Here is a 10452-nt window from a genome sequence, read left to right as displayed (position 1 = left end):
CAGCAATTACAAATAAAACTACTTGGTTCAGCACACTTGCTACTTCAGGCCCGTCTACTAGAATGCTGAAGTTTTGTATGATTGTCTTTGCTACTTCAGCCCCGTATGCTGAAGTTATGCGAAAAAGCGGGTACGCTTGTAATTATTTTTGCAAAACGGGCACAAGTTAAAACGTGACACAAAAAACGGGTATAAATACAAATAACCCCTTTTCTTCCGTATAAGGGTGGCAAATGGGCCGTTTAGGCCCGGGCCCGGCCCAGGACCGCGAGCTCATATGGGCCCGGGACCAGGGGGCTTGAGGCCCAAGTGGGCCGGTTCATTGAAGAAGCCCGTTAGACCGGGACCGTATGGGCCCGGGACCGGGTCTTAAGTGGGCCGGTTCAACTGGTCCTAAACGGGCTAAAATGGGCCCAACGACTACTTTTTAATTCAAATTTTTTTTAGCCGTTGCAACATTTAAAAAATGGTCGTTGGCCTGCAAAAATAGCCGTTTGGGCTTTCTAAAATAGCCATTTAACCCCCTCCCACTCCCCGAACTTTGTTTTAACCCCAAACTTTTTATAATTACACTCTTTCCTATTTCAACTATAAATACCCCCTCATTCTTTTATTTTTCTTACCAAAATCATCAATCTCTCTCATTTCTCAAACTCAAATTGAAGTATTCAAGTCTTCACTCATCTCTCATTTCTCAAACTCAAATTCTTAATTCAAGTTAAATCATGCCCGGTGATTCTAGATTGCGCCCATTTGTTTTGGAACATTTTGATGTGGTAGAAGAAAATGAAGAAATTTACATAATAAAGTACAAGAACTGTGGTCGAGTCTACACTCATCGTCCAAAGTTGGAGGGCACAAGCTATTTAAGGAGGCATATAAAAAAATAGGCCAGGCCCACTTAAACTATATCTATATCTATAATATATATAAATGTAAACTTTAATTTGCAACTATATATATATATATAAGCTATATAATTTACAAGAAATTGCCTTAGATAAAAAAAATTAAAAAAATTTAGACCCCCCACCCCACATATATATATATATATATACATACATATATAATGTACATAATTTACAAGAAATTGACTTAGATAAAAAATTTTAAAAAAATATTCAAGGCCCACTTAGGCCCGTTTAGGACCGGGCCCGACCCAAATAGCCTGGGACCATTAGTTCATGTCTCGGTTCCGATCTGGTTACATTCAAAAACCCACGAAGTCCGGGACCGTTTATGCCCGACCTACATAGAACCGGCCCGTTTAGGTCCGGTCCGCGAGGCCCGTTTAGGACCAGGCCCGAACCGTTTGCCACCCTTACTTCCTTATGTGATAAACAAATTGCGTCTTGTCAATCGTTTCAAACAGTGCTTTAGAAATACACTATTAAATTGTATTTTAAACTAAAAAAACAATGCAAGTTATCATACAATAGAAGTAAATAAAATGCAAAATACATAAACGTCCCCTTTAAGTTATCCCCAACAATCAACTAAATATCTCAATTGAGTTCATTGCCAGTTAGACACTTCAAGTGACTATAAAGTATATTAAGTAAATACCTGACTCAGTCATCTCACATCGCATGTAATACACATTTAGAGACAAAGTGCCAATTAGTATTTGGCATGTGGCTAAACAATAAGAATTAAAATTAATTAAATAAAACCTTATGTGTCAAAGTTACTAATTACAAGACAACATGTGTAATAAAAATCTAAAACACACACACACACATTTAGAGCCCGTTTGGACGTAAGAAATTTCTCCCTTTTTTTCAAAATTATTTTATTTTTTTTCGAAATCAGCGTTTGTTCATAAAATTTTCAATTTTCACTTGAAGATGTATTCTGAAAATTTTCGAAAATTTGAAAAACTCCAAAAAACTGTTTTTCAAAATTTTCACTCAAATCACTCACAAATCTTAAAAAATAACCCAAAATTATATTCATATCCAAACATACATCTAAATTTCAAATACCAATTTCACTTGAAAAAAAATTTCACCCTATTTTAGAATTTTACAATTCTTATGTCCAAACGCCTACTTAATTGGAGAAAAAAAACAAAGAGAATCCCTCACCTCTTCGTCCAAACTCATTGTTTCTCCCACCCCACCCCCGCGCCACTTCTCTTCTTCCAAGCCCTTTCCATTAGCACCTGCATCAATGGCGGATCCAGAATTTTGAACAAGTAAATTCAATTAAAAACGATAATAATTGGTTTAAGCGGTGTCAAGTATGACAAGCAGGATTGCTAGTTGTTTTCTTTTCTTTTTTGGGTTCTTTTTGTTCATAATGCAATCTCGAATAAAGTCATTTTAAAATCGGTGATTGACAGTTTTTTAAAAGTTAGGCATATATAAAAAAATGTAAAAGCCTATTCATTTTTATTTTAAGTGTTTTATCCATTTAAGTTAAAACTGTTGACAAATTTTCAAACTTTAACAAAAAATATCAATTTACCCACTTTAAAAACTTATTATATCTATTTTATTTAATAAATTATAGAATTTTTTATTTATTTAAATAAGAAGTAATTATTTGCAAACAGAAGGCCATAAAAAGATATACAAAACTGCAAATAAATACCAATAATTAAAGAAAGAGAGCTAAACACTAAATCAAAAAAATCAATATAAAATAAAGGGAAAAAGGCTATTATTGCCCCTGTACTATTGGCATTTAAGAACGTTTCTCCCTCGTTATACTATACGTTCAATCCCCACATTATCGTTAACAAAGTAAGCAAAAATACCTCTAACCATAATGCCTCATCGATGTGGCAGCTGACCCCCTCTCCTTTTTTCAAGTCAACTGCCAACTCAGACTTCCACTAACGTTTAATCCCAAACCCAACGACCAAATCAGATAATCCTTAAATTTATCTTGTGTTATTTTTTATTTTTAAGATAAAGGGAATTTTGTGGGTCCCACTTAATTTTAAATTTTTTAACTCTTTCTTTTTCTTCTCCTTTTCTCCTCTCTTTCCGGTGTTATCATTTTCTCCGCCGAATTCAAAATTCAACCAATCAACTTTGATTTCTATAGTAAATTCAGATCCTTTTATTTTTATCATGTCTATAAAGGTGAGGGGAAAACGTGGGTATATCTAGAATTAATCATTATTTGTTGATGTGAAGCTAAATTGACAAAGAATCTGAAAGAAAAAAAAAACAAGTTTACTTAGATATCATGTTCCTCGTCATTTTCACTATGTCAACTTCGAAATCTGAGCTTCATAGAATATTTGGAGGTTTTATGTGTGATTTGAAGCTGCAACTGAGGGGCTAAGTTGTTCCTAATGCTTGGTTGTTGTTGGAAAACGAATCGAAGCAAGAAAAAACCACCATTATTGAGCAGCTTTTAAGTATTGAAGTTGGTTTGAATTGAACTCCAATTTTTGTATTTGAAATCAGATGTGTGTTGTTAAGTATACTTGGTATTGAGTAGAAAAACTTATTTTTGAAGTTTGAGAACATTTGGACTGGTTTGGTTCGGATTGAATCGAGTTGTGGAGCTAAAAATTGAGGAGAAGTGAGGGGTCTTTAAAATTAGGGTTGATAATTTGCACATTTGGCGTTAGAGAAGCAGAAGAACTAATGTCGAAAAAAGAAGAAAGAGAAAAGTAAAAGAAAAAAGGAAAAAGGAATTAAAATAATTTTTTGGGTAGTGAATCTACAAAAATACTTACATGTATTATTACATGGCAATTTATTTGAGGGTCCTGGGTGCCACATTGTCAAAATATTAGGGTTAGGGGTATTTTTACTTACTTTGTTAACGGTAGGATGAGGATTGAACGTATAGTAGAACGAGAGAGAAACGTGCTTAGATGCCAATGGTACAGGAACAATAATGACCCTTTTCCCTAAATAAATAAATGATTTCAACATAAACTAAATTAAATTAAAAGAAAAAGTTATAAATAATTTCAACAAATGTACTTGCATGTTTTAGTGACTTATAACAAACTGATAACCAAAATAAATTTGTTGAAAGGTTTAATTTTTCAAAGTAGAATAACTTTAAAATGATTTTCACTGAATTCAAGTAAAGAAACATGTTAAAAAGTACTCAATCCGTTTCAGTTTACGTGAACCTATTTTATTTTTGGTCTGTTCTAAAAAGAATGACTTCTTTTTAAATTTGAAAACAATTTAGCTTAAACTTACAATTCTAGCTTTAATTAGAAGCTTTTATAATCGCACAAATACTCTGGTCCCTTTTTGACTTGTTTAGAATTACAAATTCTAAATTTTTTTATTTTTTCTTAAACTCCTTGCTCAATCAAATAAGTTCAAATAAATTGATACAAAGTGAATAATAAAGAAACTTAAAGTGAAATAGGAAATATGGCAAATAGAAGACAACGTGTAATAAATTAAGAAGACAAGCCGTGGTTGATTTGACATGCAAAGTCAATTTAACTTGGGAAGTCTGTTGCATATCCTCTGTTTCAATGCGAACAAAACGAAAAATTGAAGTAGGGAGAGGCGCGTAAAATTTGAGCCGTCATGACCGCCCCAACAAGGAGATGACTTGAAACAAGCGGGTTCAAATAATTTTTCTATATGAGTATTTTGCTGTTTTAAATACAATTATCAAATATATCCTATAATATTTTGACAAAGTGGGTCCATTAAGTGTTATCCTGATTTTTTTATTATATTTGGTATTCATATCTTTTGAAGGAAAGGACAACATATTTACCATAATTAAATTTTTCTTTTTGTAGAAAGAAATTATAATTCTCATATATTTAGCTAGTCCTTTTTCTTGTAAGAAAATGTTTGAACTTCTATAAATTAAGGATCCTCCCTTCTCATTCAATAGCATCCACAATGTAGTCATATGAGATTTGAGAGTCGTGTTTAGGGAGAGAACTTTACGGGACAAGTGTTAGTGTGTCACTTGTGTTTGCTTCTTCGTGAAATTATTCTCTCTATGTTTTGTACTCTCTTTTATATAGTGGATTAATTATCTCCGCTGTGGACGTAGGTCGGTTGACCGAACCACGTTAAATGTTTGTGCCTCTTTTTTGATATATTTTTTTTTGTTGTCTGATTTATTATCGTTCAAATTCTTTTTTTTACTAACACCTAATTATTTCGGTCCTAACACTATTGAAGGCGCTTAATAGCACGTGGGTCCGCCCATGCCCGTTCCCCTGTTGTTTCTTCCCTTTTGCTTACCCACTTTTTTCCCTTCTTCGCCTTTGTTTTGAGCTTGACGCTAAGATGACAATTTATTCAGAGATTTTATTTTGTAATTCAAACAAATAACAATAATCCATTTCTTTTAATTTGATTTTTCTGATTTTTGATTTAGTTAATTTTTTCGGCAGCTATTGAAATACACCACTCATTTGTAATGACAACTGAGTGTAGGCCAAAGTGTTTTCCGCTGAGAAAGAGTGAAATCTCCATATTTTTCGTTAAGAACGAGTGCAATTCAAAATTAGTTGTCAGCATCAATTTTCATTTTTTAAAAATATTTTTGCCTTTGAAATAAGCCTGTTGAGTAAGGTAACAATGAGTGGAGTTTAGTTGTGTTTCTGGGTGTGTATTTATATTAATGCTGCTCGGTGGGCCGGGCCTGAATCGGACCGGACCGGGCCCGCGGTCCTAACGGGCCTGGTGGGCCTGGTGGGCCGGTCCTGGTGGTCCTCCGAAGCCCGTCACGGTCCGATCTTCTAAAATGAGCCCACGAGCCCGGGACCGTTTGGCCCGGGACCGGCAGGCGGGCCTGGGCCGGTCTTGGCGGGCCCAACGGCTATTTTTCAAAAAAAAAATAAAAAAAAATCAAACGGCCATATTTAAAATCTAGCCGTTTGGGCTGAAAATATGACCGTTTTTTAAGTTAAAAAAATGGTCATTTGGCCCCCAAACTTTATTTTAACCCCAAACTTTATATAATTACACTTTTCCCCATTTCTCAACTATAAATACCCCCTCATTCTTTCATTTTTATTCACCAATTCATCAATATCTCTCAATATCTCTCAATCTCTCTCAATCTCTCTACTACAATTACTTAATTTATTGTTGAAATTTCGTGAAAAATTGTGAAGTTGTTGAATTGAAGTTTTCAAGTGTTCAACGATTTTCAATTTTCAAGAAGTTGTTCGGCAATCCGGTAAACTCGTTTCAACTCTTACGTTTTTATAATATATTTTTGTGTGGTTTAGTTTGCATAATTATAATTAATATGGCATTTACTTTGAAAAAAATGTTTGGTAAAGGAAAAGATAAAACCGGTGAAAGTAGTGGCCAACCAACTACCCTTCCCCCGGCTCCCCGACCTAGAAAAGATAAGCAAGTTGAAAGTAGTCGCCAACCTAGACGTCCTCCTCCTTCCGTAATTCTTGATAGTGATCACCCTTGTTTTCAATTTACCGATAGTGAATTTTATCATAATGTTGCACCAGGTGATAGATTAGATGATGAAATTATGAATGCTCTTTATCCTAATGAAACCATCTTAGAAAATAATGAGGAAAATGAGGATGATGATGAAACTCAAGCACCGGATTTAGATGATACACCTACTAGTCCTCTTAATAACCCAAGTGATGCACCGGTCGACCCACCTGTAGAAACTCCTACTTTTAATAGAGAACCTGCTAAACGCTTAGAAACATCATTAGTTTGGAATTTTTTTACTCAAGTAAGAGAAAAAAATAAGGCTAAGTGTAAAACTTGTGGGAAATTAATGTCGCATAAATATGTAGGAGACCGTAGCGGCACAGGTAGTTTGACTAGGCACATAAAAACACACCCTAGAGATAAGGCTAGATTTTTTCAAATGAAAGCGCATCTAGAGGGGACAAGTGTAGATTCTGCGATTAACCCTAGTACAGGTTCAAATCTAGTTCAACCAGGAATTAACACTGTCACTGGAGGTATTTTATATTACGATCCAAATAGAGATCGTGAAGAATTAGCAAAGATGATTACTGTTATGTGCTTACCTTATACTTTTGCTTCTAATCCTAATTGGGTTCATTATATTAGAAGAGTGTTTAATCCTACTTATAAAGGTTGGCCTCGCGCAACAGTTAAGAGTGATATTTATAAATTCAAACATGAATATGAACAATATTTGCGTTATTTATTTACTCATATACCTAATCGAATTTCTATTACTACTGATATTGGTAGAAGTGGTAATGATTGTGATTACCTAACTGTTACAAGTCATTGGATAGATGAAGAATGGATAATGCAAAAACGCATAATTGCATATAGAATAATTAATTCGCGTCACACAGGTAAATTTATAGCTAACACTGTTGCAGATATTTGTAGATATTTTTGCTTTAGCGATAAAATAATGGCAATTTCAATGGATAATGCTTCTAGTAACACCAGTGCTATAGGCATGCTTACAACAACACTAAATCCTGCATTTACTAATATTTTCCATGTTAGATGTATTTGTCATATTTATCATTTAATTGTCGGTGATGGTATGCGAATATTAAACATAGAAATTGAAAAGGTTAGAATGGCTCTTAATTGGCTTTTTTATTCAAACCGTAGAAGTAGACTTAGAGAGTATTTTAAAAAATGTGATGAATATGGCCTTAGAGAAAGAAAGATTCCTAAACCTTGCCCGACTAGATGGAATTGTATGTACGAAAGTTTAGTAGTAGCATATGAATATAGAAACCCAATTAATGCAACGTTTAATTCTCGGGTAGGTGGTGAAGATGATGATGAAATGCTTACCACTCAAGATTGGACTAATGTTAAAATTCTTTTAGATTTTTTAGAACATTTTCAAATTGCAACAAATGCATTTTCTGGGCAATATTATCCTACTATTTCAAACTGTTTAGTTTATATTGCAGCACTATCTGATTTGTTTGTTGAATTTAGTGAGGGTGGGGATATTTATGAACTTGCTATAAATGAAATGAAACAAAAGTTTAAAAAATATTTTTTTCCTATCCCTCCTATTTATGGTCTTGCTGCAATGCTAAATCCTACAATGAAATTGGGAGGTCCTCATTTTTGGTATTCAAATATTTATAAGGCTTTAGATCTTTCAAATGAGGAAATTGCGACACTTGCAGATGCAAAAGCTTCAATTAAGATTAACGCTCAAACAGTTTATAATGCTTATCAACTTGCCTTAGAGCATGCTAGGCCAACTATTCCAACCCCTACTTCGTCTAGCTCACAATCCTCTAAAAGAGTTGCGGGCTTAAAAGCTCTTAAATCTTGGACGGAGTTCAGGGGTCTCAAGGTGAAAATTATGATGAAACTTCACATCTAAATGAGCTTCAAGTTTATTTGTCTCAGGGACTTGAAAAGGAGAATCCAGACGGCTCTTTTGATCTTTTGGAATGGTGGAAGGCAAGGGAAAAACATTTTCCTGTTCTTGCAAGGATGGCTCGGGATATTTTATCAATTCAAGCTTCAACTGTTGCATCAGAGAGCGCTTTCAGTCAAGCAAGACTGCAAATAGGTGATCATAGAGCGTCTATGAGGGATAGCTTGGAAAAATCAGTATTGTTTAGAGATTGGATCCGCTCGGAAAGAAGAAACTCTGGAATTGCAGAAGCACAACCGGCGATAGATGAAGCTTATGAAGAAATGATAGCGGAACTTACGGAGGATTCGGCTTCGCCCGGAAGTGGTGATGAACAAGCTTCTTTTCCACCACCACCAACGCAACCTCCTCCGAACCTTGAAGGATTTATGAGATTTGTTAGAGATAATACATAGAATAATATGTAACTTGTATTTTGGCACATCTTCCTTAGTTTTTTTCCTTCTAATGGTGGTATTAGTACCTTGTTGTGCTCATTCCATTGGGGGAAGGATGACTAAGAAAGATATGTCATTTTTTGGTAATAAAATTTATTGCTTCTACCCATGAGCTTCTTTTCGCAATATTTCTTTGTCTATACTTAGAATTATTTATATGCTACAATATATACATAATATACAATATATATACTACAAGAAAATATATTTATAAGCTACAATATATACATAAGATACAATATATATACTACAAGAAAATATATAAGAGAATATATATACATAAGATACAATATAATATACTACAAGCAAATATATAAGAGAATATATATACATAAGATACAATATAATATACTACAAGCAAATATATTATGCTACAATATATACATAATATACAATATATATACTACAAGAAAATATATTTATAAGCTACAATATATACATAAGATACAATATATATACTACAAGAAAATATATAAGAGAATATATATACATAAGATACAATATAATATACTACAAGAAAATATATTATGCTACAATATATACATAAGATACAATATATATACTACAAGAAAATATATTATGCGAATATATATACATAAGATACAATATATATACTACAAGAAAATATATAAGAGAATATATATACATAAGATACAATATAATATACTACAAGAAAATATATTATGCTACAATATATACATAATATACAATATATATACTACAAGAAAATATATTATTATGCGAATATATATACATAAGATACAATACATATACTAAAAGAAAATATATAAGAGAATATATATACATAAGATACAATATAATATCAAGAAGTGATATTTATGCATGACAATTTAGTGTTTTACTATTGTTTTGTTATTTTCTTTTTCGTCAAGCACTTTAATAATTAGATATACATATATACTACATATTAATATAGCCATGATACTACAAGAAATTGTCTTAAAAAAAAAAAAAAGCCCGCTAGGCCCGCGAAGCCCACGAGCCCGGCCCGTTAAGCACAGGACCATGTGGGCTTAGGCCCGTCACGGGCCGGTTCCACCCATTAGGCCCACGAAGACCGGGACCGCCAGGCCCGGGACCGCCAGAGCCCGGGACCACGAAGCCCGGGACCGCGAGGCCCGGCCCGTTAGGCCCACTAAGGCCCGGGCCCGGGACAAAATACAGCATTAATTTATATATAAAATGGTGCAAAAATGGTGAAGGAAGAGACGGTCGGCCGTGAAAGGAGGGCAAGAGAGAAGAGAAGTGTTCTAGGTGAAAAAGATACTCACGCGCTGAAATTTTTTGTAGAACACATGCATCTGCCAGGTCAATATTCAAAAATCACTGTTCTAATATTGATTACAAGTATTCTAATATTGAGTAGAAGTGTTTAACTTGCAATGGGCTCAAGGGAGGTGTCTGATTAGTCATTGAGGACAACTTAATGATTATTAAGAAGCCATGATATGACAAGTATATATCGGAAAAAGGGATTAAGCTCAAACAATTTGATAGTAATTTATAAAAAATCAACTGAAAAGAGGAAAAGGAAATACAAATTCCTCACAAAATTAACATTTCCAAATCTTTCCCCTTCCCGCCAACGACCAAAGCCTGGAGATTCTTCTTCTTTTTCTTTGACGAAAATACCCCTGCGTGTTCCTGAAAC

The sequence above is a fragment of the Nicotiana tabacum genome, chromosome 7 (genome assembly GCF_000715075.1).
Source record: "Nicotiana tabacum cultivar K326 chromosome 7, ASM71507v2, whole genome shotgun sequence".
Classification (NCBI taxonomy): Eukaryota; Viridiplantae; Streptophyta; class Magnoliopsida; order Solanales; family Solanaceae; genus Nicotiana; species Nicotiana tabacum.
This window is presented reverse-complemented; position numbering follows the sequence as displayed.